Source organism: Hemiscyllium ocellatum, chromosome 3 (assembly GCF_020745735.1).
Source record: "Hemiscyllium ocellatum isolate sHemOce1 chromosome 3, sHemOce1.pat.X.cur, whole genome shotgun sequence".
NCBI lineage: Eukaryota > Metazoa > Chordata > Chondrichthyes > Orectolobiformes > Hemiscylliidae > Hemiscyllium > Hemiscyllium ocellatum.
This window is the reverse complement of record NC_083403.1, coordinates 97,091,168-97,112,273: the sequence shown is the minus strand read 5'-3', so window position 1 is coordinate 97,112,273 and position 21,106 is coordinate 97,091,168.

Genomic DNA, 21,106 nt, shown 5'->3' with positions numbered 1-21,106 from the left:
AGTAGACTGGACTTATATTCATTGGAATTTAGAAGAATTGGGGGAGGAATCTTTTAGAAACAATTAAAATTATGAAGGGGATAAATAGGATATAAATAGAGAACATGTTTTCGCTGGTGGGTGAAAATAGGATAAGCTGACATAGCCTCAAAATTAGGGGGAGCAGATTTTGGACAGAATTGAGAAGGAACTTCTCCACCCAGAGGGTTGTGAATCTATAGAATTCCTTGTCCAATTAAGTAGTTGAGGCTTCCTCAGTAAATGCTCATAAAGTTAAGATAAATAACTTTGTGAACAGTAAAGGAATTAAAAGTTATAGTGAGAAGGTGGGTAAAAAGATCAACCATGATTTTATTGAATAGCAGAGCTGGCTTGGAAGGCTAGATGGCCTTCTCCTGCTCCTGTGCAGATGAAAGTCACCAAGGTGCTTTGCAGGTTTGTTATGAAACAGTGTTTGGTACTGAATCAACAAAGATGATATTTGAACATGTGATGATGCTGTCACATTAAAAAGGTTATTTTGCCCTTTTTTTTAAAGAGATTGTAAATGTAGAGGTGATGAAGAGTCTACTTTAACAATGGAAGGAGAGTGGCCAGCTCTCCCACTTTCGGCTTTTTCTAGTTTGTTTTAGCTGTAGCAGGCACAAGATGTGAGAGTCCCAGGGAGTGGTATACTTCAGTAAAGGATTGTTCGGACTTTCTCTGAAATCTCTCTGGGGATATTGTTCTGTTCTGCCTGTAAAAATATGTTTGAAGTTACGGTTTTGTCAATGGTATGTTACTGTATTGGAACAGTTAATTAGTAATAGTTGCTGTATCGGGTTGGTTAAGTTTTCTAATAGTTATTTTAAAATTTGTTTTCTTTTGTTTCAACTGTAATGTTTAAATAAATTCTGTTTTGCTTAAAGCTGAGTGCTTGGGGTGGCACGGTGGTTAGCACTGCTGCCTCACAGCGCCAGAGACCCTGGTTCAATTCCCACCTCAGGCAACTGTCTGTGTGGAGTTTGCACATTCTCCCGTGTCTGCGTGGATTTCCTCCAGGTGCTCTGGTTTCCATCCACAGTCCAAAAATGCACAGTTTCAGTGAATTGGCCATGCTAAATTGCCCATAGTGCTAAGTGAAAGGGTAAATGTAGGGAAATGGGTCTGCGTGCGTTGCTCTTCGTAGGGTCAGTGTGGACTTGTTGGGCTGAAGGGCCTGTTTCCACACTGTAAGTAATCTAATCTTTGTCCAGCTGCATCACACCTGGAAGACTCATTTCACATCTGCCTTTAAAATAAGAAAAAGTTAGTGTCTAGGCAACCTGCTTAAAATATTTTGAGGGTGTCTGGCCTGGTCCATAACAAACAATTGATTAATACTTGATCAGAAGGATAGGTTTTAGAACATAGGATGTTACAGCGCAGTACAGGCCATTCAGCCTTTGATGTTGCATCAACCTGTGGAACCAATATGAAGCCCAATCTGATGAGCCAGAACTTTCTTTTACTGAGAACTGCTCTGGAGGGAACACAGAAGAAATATAGAAGAAGATTCCCAGAGTTTGAAAATTGCAGCTGTGAGGAAAGATTGGACAGACTAAGATTTTCTTCCTTAGAAAGAAAAAGGTTGAAGGCTGCCTTTGCAAAGGTGTAGATAATTATGACAGGCTGAGATAGAGTCAACGTGAAAGACTTGTTTCTCCTAGCAGAAAGGTCAATAAGCAGGGTATATACATTTAAGGTGCTTAGTAGATCGATTGTAGAGGAAAGGAGGAAAAACGTTTTCACCTGAGCATGCTTGAGGACTGGAATTTTCTGTGCAATTTGGTATCTGAGTTGTATATCCTTGATTTGTTTAAAATATTCCTGATCAATATACTTTACTCTCAAAAATATTCAATACCTGGCCTACATCACTCTCTGGGGAGGAAGTTCTCTGAGAAAACATTTCTCTCAGTCAATGTCTTATTTTTTAAATAGTATTTATCTGTTGAATTTCTCTCGCAAAGTGAAATATCTTTTCAGTATTCATCCTGCAAAGGCCTTAGGATTTTGTATGGCTCAGTAAGATCAGCTCTCATTCTTTGAAACTTGAATGAATGCAAGCTCAGCTGGTCCAACATTTCCTCACAAGATAATACACTATCCTAGGCATCATTCTGGGTATTTTTAATATTTGTTAAAAAGAACATCTCAAAGCATTTAGAGCTAAAATAGCAGTCAGCAAGGTTTAGTAATGCTCAGGCTTGCAAAAGTGAGAGTTTGCTTCTATAAAGTGCATCATCACATCTCTCAGAGAAGTGCCACGTTCAATAAATAACTTTGATGTTTCTTTTTGTAAGATGAAAGTATACCTCTTTAAAGGTGGCTGTGAAGAGCTGACTTCAATTAATCTGGTATGTTTTCTGCTTGTTTAAAAGAAACATTAACAAGGAAAAACCTGCTGCTCTTCTTTTAAGTAATGGCGTGGAATATTTCTCATTAACCTCCACAAATGAAGGATAGCCAATCCCTCATTAATGACATATCAGCTGACATTATATCTTTTAATGTTATGGCTCGAACCCTTAACTGGCTGACTCACAGCAAGAGTTCAGGCAACTTTTAAAAAAGTTTTTACTCACAGGTGTTGCTGGCTGGATCAGCATTTATTGACAATCTTTATTATCCTTGAGGAGGTAATGATGTGCTCCCATCCTAAACCGTTGATGTCTATGTGTTATAGGTGGACTCACAATACCAATAGAGAGGGAGTTCTAGGATTTTAACTTAGAAACTACCGAAGGGACAGTAATAAATTTCCAAGCATGAATTGTGAATGTCCTGGAGAGAAACTTACATGTTCCCATGTATCAGCTGCTACAGTGGTAGTGACTGTATCTTCGGACGGTGCTGTGCAAGAAACCTTGGTGAATTCCTGACATGCACCTTAAAGATAGTACACATTGACTGCTACTGAGCATTAGTGGGAGAAGGAGTAGATATTTGTTGAGGTGATGTCTATCAAACAGAGTGCATTGTCCTGGATGGTGTCAAGGTTCCTTAGTGTCATTGGAGCTGTAGTCATCAAGGCAAATGGGAAGTATTCCATCACATTCCTGACTTGTGCCTTGTCTGAAAGTGTTCCATCTCATTTTTTTCCAGTTTTGACTGGAGATCACCAAGTTGAAACATTTCCATAATTTTGATCTCCATAGTAGTTTCTCACCAGCTGAGCTTTTCTCTGTTGACATCCTCCCTCTGCTATGATTCTTGAGAAGTTTCTCAGGTAAATAAGCAGGTGGGGAACTTCAAAGCTCAGCAAATTAATATAATGATCACATGTTTTAGGAAGGGTACGACTTTAGTCATTCAGTAGCTTTTTAAAAAATCATAGCAATTTATTTCACTCTAACCTATTTGACTCTATTTCACTTTTTAAATATTGGACTCTTGGCTTAAATCAATCCAAACTCAAATTCACTTTGGGCAATGTATTCTTAAATTTCTAAGCCAGTATTTTTTGCTCATCTTAACTGCTCCGGAAGAGGTGGTAGGGAGCTGCCTTCTTAATTGCTGCAGTTCTTGCTGTGTAGGAATGATGACAGTGCTGTTATGGAGGGCGTTGCATGATTTTGACCCAGCAGCAGTGAAGAAACAGTGATATATTTCCAAGCCAGGCTAGTGTGTGACTTTGAAATGAACTTACTGATGGTAGTGTCCTCATGCATCTGCTGCCCTCCTCTTTTGAAGTGGTTGCAAATTTGGAAGTTTTTAAAAGATAACCTGGTACATTTTATACTATAGATGGGATATGCAGCTGCTCCTTTGGATTGGTGGTGAAAAGAGTAATGCTGAATATGGTGAATTATTGTTAATCATGTGCGATGTTTTGTTATGGAGGAATCCATGAAAAACAGGCAAAATGAGAAAGCTCTGAAAGTCACCATGTAAATCCCCAAGCCTGGCTCCTTCAGAATGCACTCAAACCAGAGATGTGCTGCTTGGACCTCTGGGAGATGCTCTGCATGTTTTAAATAGAATCCCTATAGTGTGGAAACAGGCCATATGACCCAACAAGTCCACACCATCTCTCCAAAGAGTACACCTCTCAAAGATGTTCACAGGGCATCTCTGGCAGGTTAAACATGACTTACTCTGCACCACTTGTGGCAACACCCGTGGCGACTGCCCTCAGTATGTAAAGCATAACTCCAGAGGCTGGATCTGTGTTTCGCCAGTGGCAGATGCTGTCATTCATTGAGCTCTACTGACTAGTGCCAGAAAAATAAAAATGAGTCATCAAAATACCTACATACTAACGCAGGTATAAAATTTGAAAAAGAGAGAGTAATTAATAGACAAGAAGAATAAAGATGACACAGTTAAAAGGACCTTAAAACAAATTTTAAACTGAAACCACAATTGTTTAATTGGTGACTGGTCTCCTCCGCAGGATCGATGTCTGCAGATATCTTTGAGTTCTCAATGAATGATTCTCTCTTCAATTTGCTTTTTCACCAGTGCTAACTTCTGAGGAGGAAACAACGAGACAGAGACTTTCTATTCTGATCATTACTGATTCATATTCCTTTCTCTTGTCTGCTGCTCAAAAGCAGCTACTAAATCAGGATTCAATTATTGCCGAGTTTGACCTCATTGTCTCTCCAAGCTGTAATCTCTGCAGGAAACCTTTCATGTTCAATTTGTGCCACTTATCAGGCATGTCCAAATTATAACAGGAGATGCCAGTTTGTGGATGCCTGACTCAGTACTATTCCTGAAACGTCGACTGTCCTGCTCCTCGGATGCTGTCTAGCCTGCAGTGCTTTTCTAGTGCCACACCTTTTGACTCAGTACTATTGGCACAGTGGAGTACTGCAGGGATCACTGTTTGGATCCCAGCTATTCACAATATATATTAATGATTCAGATGAAGGAACAAAATTTAATGTCTCCATGTTTGTCTTTAGTAAAAATGGTAATTTTTTGAGTCTGATCTCCAGCATCTGCAGTCCTCACTTTCTTCTGACTGTATTTTACTACAATCAAGACAGATGGACTGCCCAGTCTTATTTCTTTTTATGCACCCGACAAGAAATGTGGCAGCAAGTTGAATACAGAAAGCTTCCAAAAGCTCCCAGATAATCTGTTTATATGATACTGGTTGAAAGATGAATATTGTCGATCAACCAGGAAGAACTCACCAGTTCTTCTGCAAAATAAGGCCAGAGGATTTTTCTGATCGACTTGAGAGTTTCATTTTAACACTTCATCCAAAGAAACTGTGTCCCTGCCTTTATACCACTCTCTCTGTCCTGCACTGGTGCATCAGTCTGGATTTAATACTCAAGTCTGTTGAATGGGACATGAATCTTTTAATTTAAAGGCAAGAGTCCCTACAATATTAGAATGTCAGCAATGCAAACATTATCACTGGGAATTTTCCACAATTTCACTAAAAATTCTGGACATAGAGAACACATGCAGTTTCCATTGAATATATTCAAGACAAGGACCAACGTGTTTACTTTATACTGTCGGAGTTATTGTGGGGAAGAAGACTTTGGAGTCAAAGGCCAATTGTCATCAGGTTGAAACTAGTAGAGAGACTGGAAAAAAAAATAGGAATAATAGATTCTGAGTGGCAGGCAGTGACTAGTGGAGTACCACAGGATTCAGTGCTTGGACCTTAGCTGTTCCCAATAAACGTTAATAATTCAGATGAGGGAACTAAATGTAATGTCTTCAGGTTTGCAAATGACCTGGGAGGATAAGCTGTGAGGAGGATGCAGAGATATTTCATTGTGATTTGGATAAATCGTGTGATTGGGCAAATACATGGAACACGAATTATAATGTGGATAAATGTGAGGTTATCCACTTTGGTAGCAAAAGCAGAAAAGCAGATGAACAGCGGTAAATTGGGAAAAGTGGGGGTACAATGGGATCTGGGTGTCCTCCTACATTGGTCACTGAGACTAAGCACACAGATGCAGCAAGTAGTGAAGAAGGAAAGTTGTAAGTTGGCCTTCAGAGTGAGAAGATCTAAGTACTGGAATTCTGCAGGGCTTGGTGAGACCACAGCCTGGAGCATTGTATCCAAATTTGGTCTCCTTACCTGAGGAAGAACATTTGGACTATAAAAAGAGTATCACAAAGATTTACCATACTGATTCCTGGGATAACAAGACTGATGTATGCACTGAAGTTAGAGGAATGATTCTAACAGAATCAGACAGGGTTAATACAGAAGGGGTGTTCCTGATGACCAGGGAATCCAGAACCAGGCACCACGGTTTAAGGATATAAGATAGAAATAAAGCCTCTAATGAGGAGATATTTCTTCACCCGGAGAGTGATGAGCCAGAGGAATTTTCTGTCACATGAAATTGTTGAGGCCAAAATATTGAATGCTTTCAAAAAGAAGCTAGGTGGAATTCTTAGGGCTAAAGGGATCAAGATTTTGGGAAAAAGTGGCAACAGCATGCTATGTTGGATAATCAGCCATGAACATATCAAATGGCAGTGGTCGCTCAAAAGGCCAAATGGCCTGCTGTTATTTCACAGGTTTGATATGCCACAGACCTCCTCCAAATTCTGTCAACTAATTAGGAAGAATCCATTATGGATATTTGCATATCTGTATAAATTGTACATTAAGTATTGAGTCCAAAAAGGACACAATTCGTGCATCAATCATTCACCATTATCATGTTATCTTCCCACCCTCCTCTTACCCATTAATATGACAAAGAAATTGTCTCATATTGGGAACTGTGTGCTGTTCAAAATAATTCAAAGGCCCATATAGTATGGGCAAATTTAACAGAAAGGGGGATTTTTTTTCTCTTTTAACAAATAACACACAGATTTACTCCAGTAAAGATGATGCCTGGGCCATTTTGGTTTGACAATGACTAAGAGACAAGAAACAAGTTTCTGTTAATGATTACATTTATAAAATCTCCTCGGGACATGTTCAATTAGTTTTGCTCTATTTTCTTATCCATTAATTATGACTAGTACATGAACAATGTCCAAAGCCTATACAGGGTTTGGCTGCTTTACACTTGCATGTTTGGCAAAATTAATTGAAATACATCTACTTAAGGCAGGTTATGGAATCATAGAATGGCTGAAAAACAGGAGACCATTCAGCAGACCGCTCTCCTCCATAAAGACGATAATAGTAGTGGAGAAAAGGGGATGTAATTTGGGTGGGCTTGCCGTGGAGATACAGCTGCACTCTTCACACCCCATCTGCAATTAATTGTTGGGAGAAAATATCTTTGAATGATTTTGTCCATGCTAGCAAGTAAAAACCTTACGTTTTCAAGTAATGGATGCTTAATTAATCTCAACTCACCAAATCCCTGATCACTGCCTCCCTGGGAGATGGGAAAGATATCAGGCTGGTTGCTGAATTTGGATGAAGGGAGTCCTAATGGCCCAACCAGTAGGTGATTGCAGACATGGATGGTGGCCTCTGCAATACACATCCCTACACTTACCTTTAACTCTTCTGAACCCTCTCTCCATGTCCTCTACTAAGTAAATTGACCTCCTCATCATTAGATCCCATTCAAAGTAGCCACTTGCTGGTACTTAGAACCCAGTGGTTGCCAGCCTCAGATTGGATGGCTAGGCAACCTTCAGCAGAGTCAAGATTAGAGTGGTGCTGGAAAAGCACAGCAGGTCAGGCAGCATCTGAGGAGCAGGAAAATCGATGTTTTGGCCTGGAATGGTTCATTCCTGATGAAAGGCTCCTGCCCGAAACGTCGATTTTTCTGCTCCTCAGATGCTGCCCGACCTGCTGTGCTTTTGCAACCCCACTCTAATCTTGACTCTAATCTCCAGCATCTGCAATCCTTACTTTTACTTAACCTTCAGCAAAGGGCATATCAAATCAGTCAAACCAGCAATTATAGACCTGAAGGCCTCTTATCTCTCTTAAAAGCTTTGGACTACATTCTTTCCATTAGTTCAATTGACACTTTTTGTAAACAATAGGTACATGTTAAACTTCTGACATGATTTCCATTTGTAAATGCAGACAAAAACTGAACTACCCTCTTTGCTGTGTAATCTCTTCTGCCTTCTAACCTACCACAGACATCCTTTTTGTCCTTTTTCCATTCACTGCTTCAGTACTTGCTCACAACTCTTTCAATTTTAATGTCTTCGAATTCCAATGAAAGGTCATCAATTTGAACTGTAAATTTTGCTTTGCCACACCTGAAATGCTGATTATTTTCAGAATTTTCAGTTTTTCATGAAAGATTGTGTCATACAATGAGGAGGAAGTTCCTTTCACATTCCCCTCCCACACAAACTAAACCTCTGATGTAAAGGTTAGTCGCAATTCTATCTACACTCAGCTGACTCACCTTCCCCCCATCTGTATACTGACAGCCTTCTGACCTTTCATTGGCTTGAGGCTGGCCCACCAAAAGAATATCACACCTCAAAGAGATGCTGGACAATCAACTAGTGAGAGCACTCTTCACCCAGCAACATTATTGGGAATGTTGGCTAAGGCTGGGATGGAACAATCCTTAAGGGAAGCATTTAACAATGGAGTTTGAATTATAGTGCCATATCAAAGTCTCAGTGAAGTCAGCCTGGCAGGACTAATTGCAAATGGTTAGTGGAGTGGGGTTGGGGATGGGGCTGATAAGTTGGTCAAGGTAGTTTGTGAAGATGGGGAAGGGAAAGCCAGGATATTTCACACAGTTAAGAGTAGCCATAGATGGATATGGGGTGCTAGACCAAGTAGCTAGCAGTTACTTCCCACCCCATAAGTTTTCCACCTCCCAAACTGTCTGCTAGGCCAACAGCTCTTACTGGGTGACCTGGAGCCCCAGCATGGACCCCCACAGTAGGTACAATTCCTGTTATGGTGGAAGAACATCAATCGGTCACTTAAGGTTTCAAGTGCACCACGGGCAAACTGTTCATCCAACATCTCCATAGCCATTGTTCAAATTTATTCCTCGAGGGGAATTTAAAATTCCAGCTAGAGGAAATCCTATCTGCTGATATAGAACTGGAAACTTGTGACAAGTCGCCCAGATGTTTAGAACACTCTAAGATATGAATGAAAGCAGCCCTGGACAGAGGATAACCATGACCAATAGTATCATTGAATCCCTACAGTGTAGAAGCACGCCATTCACACCAACACACCAAATAGCATCCCACCCAGACCCACACCCCCTACCCTATCTCTGTAACCCTGCAATAGTTGAAAATATTTTCTTTGGCATTCCCTCAGTGATAATTGCCCCATTCTAGATATGAGGAAATGAAGGTGCTGGCAGGTGGGAGTAGATTGGGTTGGGATATTTGGTCAGCATGGACAGGCTGGATAGAAGAGTTTGTTTCCATGCTGTACATCTCTATGACTCTATAACTCAGAATATAATTTCTGCAACCACTGTAAAGATGGGAATCTAATGCAACAAGCTGTTTGACCGCCACAAATTCTCACACAGCAATAAATATACACTTCTTAAAAGTATACCTCCACTGCCCAACCCCACCAAAAAAGTGTGTAATTTGTTTGGCATTCATGAAGCACATCATTACAGTTTTTGATGAAAGTTTTCTTTTCTTAATTGGTATTTTTGTTGGGATTTTGAAGAAAAATATCTGAAATAAAGAAAGTAACTGGAAGTGGAGGCCTCACTAGTGATGCATTGGATATCATAAAAATATTTCTGCAAAGAAGAAAATGTTCCTGCAATACTCAGCAATCTCAACAATAAATATTGCAGAAGTAGAAAGAAGGTGAAACAGAAGAATAAGAATAGACCAGTCACTGTGTGAAGTGTGAGATTGTGTGTGTGTGTCCCTCTCTCTCATTGTCATGTCCATCTGAAATCATTATTTAACCTACTTACGACTGATTTATATCTCTCAATTCCCTCCCTTCTTTTCTTTGCCCTATGTAAGTAGCAACAGGAGAAGGCCATTCAGCTCCTTCAATCCATTTCATGCCTGATTTGCATCCTAACTTCCCTAAGTGTCACTTGAAACACTTGAGTGAACACAAAATAACCCTGCCCACCACAAATGTAATAAGCTGAGTTTTGAAACATTCAAAAGTTCCTCATCCTTAAAAGAAAGCGGTTTGAAATTTCATTTACCTTTGTGAGTAAATGCTTCCTGACATCATCCAAGAGCCTAGTTCAAATGGAAGGGTTTGCCACTTATTCTAAGTTCCAGCATCAGAGAAAACAATTCCTACTAAATTCCATGTTCACTTTAAAAACTTTAATCAACCCTTAATCTTTTTCAGCCAAAGAAATGCAATACAGTATGTCATTAAAATTTAAATCTTAACCCAGAGACTATTCTGTACACTTTCAAAAACCACCATATAATTCTTGAGGTACAGGGCTAAAGCTACATACAATATTTCACCATACACTGCACAATTATCGAACCAGCGCTTAGACTAGGTGTTGCATAACTTGCTTCCCCATAACCTTGTGGTTATGGATAATTTATTAGCTTGGTTGGAGGATTGGCCTGCAAACAGAAAGCAGAGATTAAAGATAAATTGTTCTTCTGCTGATTGGCAAGACATAACTATTCAGGTGTCACAGAGTTTGGTTCTCCGGTCCTAATTGTTAATAATCTATGTTAATGACTTGTATGAAGGGATTGAATGTGCTATAGTTAAATCTGCAGATGATACCACATAGATAGGAAAGTTAGATGCAATGAAGAAAGAAGAAATTTACAAATAGAAATGGATAGGTGAGGTGAACCGGCCAAAATTTCACAGATGGAGTTTAACATGGATAAGTGCATGATGTTATCAGTTTTGGTCGGTGAAATAGAAAGACAACTTATTATCTACAGAGGAACCTCGATTATTTGGCATACGACTACTCAAAATTTGGATTATCTGAACAAGATCACAAGGTCCCGAAGTTTGTCTATATATGTTATCCAGCACTCAATTATCTGGCATTAGATTAACTGAACAAAATACTCATGCCCATGTCTTTCCAATAATTAAGGTTCCTCTGTAAATAGAAATTTCAGAGTGCCACCATGCAGAGGGATCCTAGGTATCTTTGTGCATGAATGATAGAACACTAGTGTACAGGTACAGCAAGTAATATGGAAGACAAATGGAATTTTAGCATTTATTGCTCACAGGATAGAGTATAAAAGTTGGGAAGTGTTGCTGCAACTATGTACAGAATTAATGAGACTGCATCTGGAGTATTGTGTACAAGGTTAGTCCTCTCACTTGAACAGGGATGTAGTTTCATTGGTAGCATTTCAGAGGAGGTTTACTAGGTTGATTCCAGGGACGATGGTTTTGTCTTGTGAAGAAAGATTGAGCTCATTAGCCTATACTCTCTGGAGGTTAGAAGAATGAGAGTACATTTATTTGAGGTAATATAAGATGCAAAACGGATTGACAAAGTTGACACAAAGAGGTTTCCTCATGTAAGGCAAGCTAGAATGAACACTCAGTTTTCGAACAAGAGATAGCATATTTTAAATAGTGAGATGAAAAGAAATTACTTCTCCCAAATGTTCATGAATCTGTGAAATTCACTACCCCAAAGTAAGTCAATGCTAGGACCTTGAGTACATTTAAGTAGATTGACAGATTTTTAATTAGTAATGAGTTGGAGGGTTATGGAGATCAGGCAGCAAAGTGGAGTTGAAGTGAAGGTGAGTTCAGCCATGATTGTATTAAAAAGGTGGAACACTCAAGGGGCTGAATTGCTTGCATCTGCTCTTAACTCATGTTCTCATATTGTGAAGACTAACATTCCATTATCTTTCTTTTTATATGCATTCTCTTAAGATTTCTAGTACTGTGCTTAGGATGTGGTCTTATGAGAATTTGGGATGGATCCATAAAATCTTTATTCTGTTAATGTAACACTGTTGTTCACCTAGCCCAAATGGGACAGGGCAAACACACAGCAGTGCAGTGAGGTCCAGAAAACAGTGAAACTTGTGATGGCTGTGGAGTTGCCAAAAAAGAGCTGCACAGTGCGAAGTAAGATAGAGTTCCCTGTGGTTCAGCATTTTAAAAACACATTCAACTCCACAAGCACAGTGAGACCACTTGCCAGATATTTAGCCTGCACATGCAATTCCAATACTTGAACTGATGTGGCTACCATATATGCACCTCAAATTAATTGTGTTTTTGAAACACTTATTTCAATTTTCTGACTAAAATTGGGATAGGGAAATTAACATTCTACAAATAAAGGCAGGCTTACACATGATCAAGTTCATGGTCATGAGATATCATTTAGTCCTTAATAATGCATTATAGATATCTCTGTGATATTGGTTACAATATTAACTGTGAATAAAATGTAATTATTAACAGATTTTCTTTTCTCCATGTGCCCAAGTTGGGTTCAGTGAATTGAACAAGGTAGGGGCTGTGGTGGATTTGAAATGGGACAAAATTAAGACAACAGCACCACTAAAATAGTGGCATAGCTCAAACCTTAGCCTTAACACTCATTGTCATGGATATCCCACAAGCTCGAGGATGATCGTCTTTTTTCCGTCGATCTATTTATTGGTTCTCAGGTGGCTTATGAATCCAGTCTTGGCTTTGAAAGTTCTTCCACATTCAGGACAAATAGTTTCAGATGGCAGATCGGGCTTTGGTTATTGTTGCCTCACTTTCCATTTTCTTGTCTGTTCTTCTAGCTCTGCACATCTAATGGCTTCAAATATTGCTGTTCCTTCTCAAATGATAGTTTGACAGAGTTTCCTATACTTGGCATTGGCTTGCCAATTGCTGATGTTGGTGTTACATTTCTTCATGTTGGCTTTTAAATGTCTTTGAATCTCTTCTCTTGTCTGCCTCATTTACGTTTGCCTTCTTTAAGCTCAGAATGGAAGATTTATTTCGGCAGACACTCATGTTTCATACAAACAACATGACTGCTCTATCTTAATTGGTTCTTGATGACGTAGGTTTCAATGTTTGCTGTTTTTGCTTCATTCAGCACACTGATGTTGGTTCTTCTATCTTCCCAGCTGATATTCAAGATGTCTTGAAGGTATTGTTGATGGAACTTTTCAAGTACTTTCAGATGTCATCGGTATGTTGCCCAAGTTTCTGATGCATACAGAAGCTTTGGGATCACCATTGCTTTGTGCACTAACATTTTGGGTATCTGTCTGGACATCATGATTGCAAAAAACTCTTGTTTGGAGATGTCCAAAAGCTGTTCCAGTGCATTTAAGATGATATCGCGTCTTGTCATTAAGGTCAACGCTGGAGGAGAGGCAGGGTATACACAAGGTAATGAGAGAAGAAAGTGAGGTCTGCAGATGCTGGAGATCAGAGCTGAAAATGTGTTGCTGGAAAAGTGCAGCAGGTCAGGCAGCATCCAAGGAACAGGAAATTCGACATTTCGGGCATAAGCCCTTCTTTTGCTGCCTGACCTGCTGCGCTTTTCCAGCAACATATTTTCAGCACAAGGAAATGAGAGGCATGGATAGAGTCAATATCTGGAGACTTTTTCCCAGGGCAGGATTGAGACATTAGGAGGAAGGTATAGAGGAGACATCAGAGGTAGGTTCTTTATGCAAAGAGTTGTGAATGTATGAAATGCGTTGCTAACATTGGTGATGGAAGCAAAGTCATTAGGGACATTTAAGCGACTGTTGGACATGCACATGGACAGCAGTGAATTGAGGGATGTGTAGGTTAGGTTATTGTATTTTAGATTGGGAATAATCCATGTAATGTTTTGCATGCATGTTTGAAGGCAGTCAAAATCTCAAGCTCTGTGGGCCTCACTCAGAGCAACAATGTCAAAGTTGAATTTTTGGAGTTCCCAGGCAACAAAGGCAGTTCTCCTATCTGGTTGGTCTGAGTTTGGGTTATCCATCAGAGTTCGTATATTCCAGGTTCCAAATTTCATCGTTTCTATTCTTGATGTACTTTGACCTCATAATGATGATTCCTGTGGAAACAGCTTTCCAGACAGGATGAGGTGAAGCAGACTATATTAGGGTACCTCTTCTCGCCCTCTCCAAGTTCAGGGTGAGCAGGGTGCTACCTAAATAGGGTTGCTCCTGGGAAGTACTGAACAAGGAGCTGTAAAACTACGTCATGTCCTTCGTGACCTACAACACATTATGAGTGAGGATAAGTACCTCGCCAAGATCTTCCCCACACCTCCACTGCTTGCCTTTAAACAACCGCCAAATCTCAAACAGATCATTGATCGTAGCAAACTGCCCAGCTTTCAGGACAACTCCATACAACCTCATCACGGTAAGGCGCTGCAAGACATGTCAGAGTGTGAACATGGATACCACCATTACACATGGGGACATCTCCCATCATGTACATGGTAGGTACCCATGTGACTCAGCCAATGTTGTCTATCTTATACGTTTCAGACAAGGAGGCCCTGAGGCATGGTATATTGGGGAAACCGAGCAACGGCTATGACAACGGATGAATGGGCACCGCACGACAGTCAACAGACAGGAGTTTCCCTCCCACTTGGGCAACACTTCAGCAGTCTAGGACATTCGACCTTGGACCTTCGGGTGACCATCCTCCAAGGCGGACTTCGGGACAGGCAGCAGCAGAAAGTGGTCGAGCAGAGGCTGATAGCTAATTTCCATGCCATAGGGAGGGCCTCAACTAGAACCTTGGGTTCATGTCACACTACAGCTAACCACCATTGCACTATACACACACACAGGCACTCCTTTACACACACATATACACAGACACGCATACACATCACACACACCCTTACAGACACATACACACTCCCACACCCACACATGCATCCTCTCAGAGACTTAGACTACTCTACACTCACACACGCAAATGTACAGTCTCTCTCACAGACACTCACAGCCCGCCATCCCAGACACATACACACACACCCATACTCACACATGCACACCCCTCACAGGTTTAAGACACTCTACACTCACATACACACTCTCTCACACTCACAACCCAGACAGACACGCACACATATACATATGCATTGTGGGGTGAATTTGTACTTGCAGAGTTACATTGTACATTGCTCAAAACCTGTATGAATTCATGTAAAACTCTGTTATCTCACACTTTAGATTAGAATCAATCTAAACATCATGGCACAGACAGAGAACACAGGGGACTAACACCTTCAACGTATTGTCTAGCTAACATCAATTGTTACAATTAACCTGAGAATGGAAATTTTAAACAAAAGTTTTGTGATTTACACATGAAAGAAGTGAAACTATCATGGTATCCCAACAGATGAAAGACTTAACAGAAAATCAAGATATTTTTCAATGTATAATTTCAGTTATATCACACTGTAAACTTTTGCTATAAATTCTGTGCCTTACAATTGTATCCTCCACAATCACCTGATGAAGGAGCAGTGCTCCAAAAGCTAGTGCTTCCAATTAGATCTGTTGGACTATTATGTTGTGTGATTTTTAACTTTGTACACCCCAGTCCAACACCGGCATCTCCAAATCACAATTATTTCAACACTTGAGTTGCATTCAGTTACATTCCATCCAAAGTCTCTGTACATGATTATCACTGACAAGGCATAATTATATGAATCCTCTCTCACTTAGGTCACAACAATCCTAATAGAATCCCTTGATATTCTGTTCTCTAAATACTTTAAATGATCTGTTGGGCTGTGGCAGCACCTCAATAGCAGCAATGGATTTTATCCAACCCACAATTCCTTTATCTTCTGTCTTCAGTATACTGGTCTTTCCAACTCTACATGAACACAGTACATCATCTCCGCTCTACTCTCAGAGATCTACTTCAACATCAAGATCTGTTTAAGGAATGCAAAATAGTTTGTTTTACTTTTAAATTTAGGATGATATTTCCTTCCATTATCCTTCCATGAATTCCTAGTGTTTTGAACTAACAAACAAAACTTAACAGCCTAACCCAAATAAATTAGCCTTCTAATTACTTAGTGTTGTGATTCGAACTGATGGTACTACTGGGGATTCAGATCTTAGATTGAAATGGTGTTTGACAGTTTTTTTTGTTTAGTTCGTTAACATGTTGGTTAGACACTGGGAGACATTCATACAAGCTGCAGACTTTCTTTAACAACTGAAAAAGGGTTTATTATAAAAAGAAAAAAATACAAGCTACTTTAAATGATCTGAAACATCCAGCAAAACAAAGTTTCAAACCCTTTTGCAATGAGGGGAGCGTGATTGCTCAGTGGCTAGTACTGCTGCCTCACAGCCCCAACGACCCAGGCTCGATTCAAACCTCGGGCTACTTTCTGTGTGGAGTTTGCACATTCTCCCTGTGTCTGTGTGGGTTACCTCCAGGTGCTCTGGTTTCCTTCCACAGTCCAAAGATGTGTGGGTTAGATGAATTAGCCTAGCTAAACAGCCTATAGTGTTCAGGGATGTGTAGGTTAGGTGCATTAGTCTAGGCAAATGTAAAGTAATAGGGTAGGGGATTGGGTCTGGGTGGCGTACTCTTCAGAGGGTTGGTGTGGACCTGTTGGCACATTAGTCTGTTTCCACACTGTAGGGATTCTATGAATATCTATCACAGAAACTCAAGCCCAGAGACATTTCAATTTCTTAGGATTCTACTGAACTGTACAAGTTTCTTTGCTGTGGAGACAAATCAGTGAGTCCTTTCCAAATCTGCACCCTTCACAATTCTGAGAGCCGAGATATCCTCTGTTATACTAACCTGTAGCTTTCTAAACAAACTCTCCGGGCTTCAAAGTTTCACAAACAAAACTCTTATGCTCAGGGAACTTATTTTCAGACTGTTTCTAGGAGAGAAAGCGAACCTTGCTTCACAACACAATACAGTAGTGGTCTATTCTGAATGGAACTGTAAAACTTGAGCTTGAATTTTTTTTAAAAACTTGCTCATCCCAGGTGCATCCGAACTGTAAGCAAACTGTAATTCCATATCACCTGGGAACCTCTTCGAATTTAATGTCTCATAATCAGAACGTCAATTAACTGCTTTTCAGAATAGTCCCCAAACCGCTGTGGGTATAACAGGACAGACATACTCACACAAACAGCTTTCCCTGGCAAACAATAGTGGCAATCAAAAAATCATTTGCAGCTTCTGTGAAGAGAGAAAAAGAGTAAATGTTTCAGCCCCATTTGGCTGATGAGTTAACTCTGCTTCTTTCTCCAATGATACTGCCTGGCCCACATACAAAAAAGAATTTGCTGGAAATTTTGTGATATAAATATGAGTTGATTTTTGTTATTGCAGTGACGTACTCCAATCCGTGTGTAAGATATTGATTACAAAAGCATTACGATCTTTTTGCACATTTTCAATGCCACTTACCTGTGAATCCTCTACTGCATTGACAAGAGAAGTGACTGATTTAATCTGTGTAGGTGGCACCATTTTCATAGGGAGAGCTCTCTATTCATTGGTTTCCACTCGACAATAGGGTCTTGTATATCCAATCACACACTGACACACATAATTGTAAGTCTGATCCAGACAGGTCCCATATTCTGTGCACAGGCTTCCAATTCAATGGTCTACCTCAATGCAGAACTGTCTGATACATGAAGGAGAGAAGGGCAGAATTCTTGAACACAATAGGAAATGTCAATGTATGTTTAACACCATTCAACAGAGAACTTTTTCCCCTTTCATTCACTCTCACATCTGAAGATGTTGAGACATTCAGGGTGAGGTATCCATGAGAGTAAGCTGCCATAGATGCTTTTGCAACTTGGTAAACCTATTAGTGAATGTAGGAGGGTCATTGGAGAACTCAGGAAGCACAAGTAAGTTTGAGTTTGAAAAGGGCAAAGAGAGATCTATGAACTAGGTGATACATGGAGAATGTGATGCCAATGGCAGTTGAGTGCCCAAGGGGTAGGAGGTACTGCTCTTTGTTCTGAAAAAGAGTCATAGCAGGGTCAAAACATTAACTGATTTTTTTCTCTTCATAGATGCTGTCAGACCTTCAGAGTTTCTCCAACACCGTGTTTATTACTGATCTGAGTTCTTTCTCTTTGGCCTTCTGTAACTGGTGACAGATTTTGATTTTTACCAAACCAGGAGACTGAGAGTTCTTATTACTTCATCAAACCAAACTAATCACTAATTGTCTGATAAAATGAACAAGGTTCAACAGGCAATTGCATTCAACATGTGGAAATCTGTAGGATGCACTATTGTTCCAGACAGCAATGTCTAGAATAAATTGAAAAACTTCAGATCAGATCACTGAGCTGAAGTATGAGTCATAGGCAATGCAGGGCATCAGGGAGAAACTGAATTACACAAGAGACTTGAACACAAAATGTAGATTGACACTTAAGAGCAGTACAAAATGTGAAGCTCTCTATGACTGAAGATGGAATTTTTCCCTGTGGTATTCAATGGCATTTCAATAACTGAATCCCCCAATATCAACATCCTGAGAGTTATTATTAATCAGAAACTCAACTAGACTCTCCATATAAACATTACAACAGCACGTCAGAGGCTAGGAATCCTGCAGTGAGTAACAAACCCTGACTTAAAACCTATTCACCATCTACAAGGCACAAGTAAGGTGTGTGATTGGATACTCCCTGCTTGAGTCCCTGGATGACTGCAGCCACAACAACTCTCAGGAAGCTCAACAATATTTGGGACAAAGCAGCCCATTTGATTCATATCACATCCACCAAATTCATTGTTCAGAGTCTCTGCCAATTGCAGCAAAATGCACCTGTTACAAAATGCACAACAGTAACTCATCAAGACTCTTTTGACAGCACTTTTCAGACCAATAAACTCTACCAACTCAAAGGATGGGGTCAGCAAATGCCTGTGAACATTGCTGCCTTCAAGTTCTCCTTCAAACCACACACTGTCCTGACATTTTTTTAATGAGTTCATAGAAGCTGAGGATCACTGACTAGGATGGCATTCATTGCCCAACTCTAACTACCCAGTGGGCAGTTAAGAATCATTTGCATTATTGAGAGTTTGGAGTCAATTCTAATGCTTTCTTATTTTCTTCAGCATTTTACCATTATCATAAGGATTGTTTCTGCAATTCTGATGAGCCACAGAGAAAACCATTCTCAAAACAATGCAATGACGATACCATGGTCCTGAGTTTCTGAACTGTGCTCCCTTTGACTAAAGAGCTGAAAACCATATTGCATCTTTGGAACTGCCAACATAGTGATACCGATTGCTCTCTTGGTTTGTAATTCCAAAGGAGCAGCGGCCCTTGGCTAACCAGCTGGATATCCAATGTTCAAATGAAGAGAGCAATTGTGCAAAAGACTCATTACGTGTCCGTCCCAACCATCTCTGCTCCCAAAATTAACACAACAGATATGAAAATAGGGCCAAACTTTAGGGATAATGCTATACAAGGGCATGTCCCAGTGCCATAATGGGAAATAACAGAGAAAACTATACACTTTTCCGTAATTTCATATTTAAAAGCCTTTTTTTATACAGATGGATAACCTTGGTAGATTCATAAAATGGCTATATCTGAGCATGTGAGATATTTCAAGCAGCTTCTGAAATGCCTGCATTGTCATAGTTGAATTGCTTAGATATACAATTCTGGGATTCTTGTTGTTTGACTCCAGGCTGACCTGGCAGCCTGGCTTAGATCCTCCATTTCAGGAAATAACATCATCACAGGAAATGACATCACCGACCCAAAGAAACTCAAACATATAAATAGAAAGCAGGAATTTTCAGCATTGCTTCGCCTGAGGCCCACTGAAGATGTTACCTAGTCGGGTAATGAAACATCTGGAAATGAACCTTCCAGCTCAGTGAGCAAACCTACATTCAAAACCTTAACCCGAGCTACAAATCTTTTCAAAATTCGCTAACATATCGCCTATCAATAACACTGTAAGACATAGGAGCAGAAGTTAAACCATTCAGCCCATCAAGTGTGCTCTGCCATTCAATCATGGCTGATAAGGTTCTCAACCCTGTTCTTCTGCTTTCTTTCTGTAATCCTTGAGCCCCCTGACAATCAAGAACCTATCTCAGTCTTAAGTACACTGAATGAATACAATTTTAAATACACTCTTCTCTACTGTCCTGTGTTATTTAATTTTCTGAGTGTTTGTATGTGTGGATTGAGTAGCAAAGCAATTCCCCCAAATTCTGCTTGTCTTTATTTTCATCATAAACAATTTTATTCTGAATTTATTTTAAACATTTGCATCTGAAAGCAGGATTTGCGGAAGGCCTCTTGGCCCACCTCAGCAAGGCCTGGGAGTGAAAAGGGAAAGGAATAAATAAAACATTGTCTCATTGTCTTGGGCTTAAGTTGAGAAAAGTAATTTAAATTCACCTCCTTCCCCCACTTTATTGAATATTTTGCGATATATATGTATATATAGACAGGGTTCATGTATTGCACTGGCAGAAACACAATGAGCTAAATATACCCTTTCTGCCCTCTAACCATTCTATAATTTGATATTCAACCTTCCATGGTCTTCATGCAGTTAAGTAGCCTCCCGTCAGCACATCGATTTCCCCTTGTCAGACAGATCAGCCTTGACGAGACATCAGTGTAATGCCTTTCAAAAGCTATGACTCTATAAGAGACAAGCAGAGTGGGCCCAGTTAAAGTATTTCTGTAGGTTTAAGAATCCAGGGTCAAAGTCTAAAATAAAGAGCCAGACTTTTCAGAACTGTATTGAGAAAAATCACAGTTTATGCAAAGGCAGTTGAAGTTTGAAGTTTTGTTCTGCAGATGGTAAATCAGGCCTCCATCAATAGGTCTGAAGATTACAGACTTTTATCAGTCAAAGCAAATGTTATTAATAATCAGGCCTGAAGGGAAATGAGGTCTCCTCCTGAGCCACTGGACAGGATTTTCAAAGACTTCAGCGTGAGATTGGAGCATACAGACTTGCAATTTCATGCTGTTGGCCTCTGTACTGGATTCCCATCACCATCCTGGCAGCCAGTCATTTTTACTGAGGGCAGCTCAGTTTCAGACTGTCTGATAGCAGGATTAATATAAATTACACAGCCCAAAGTCCTTTTCCCACACTTGCTGAAAATTTCTGTTCACCATACTAAAGAAGAAAACAGCATAGACAGATTTGAGGTCCTCACAAATCACAAAAAGTT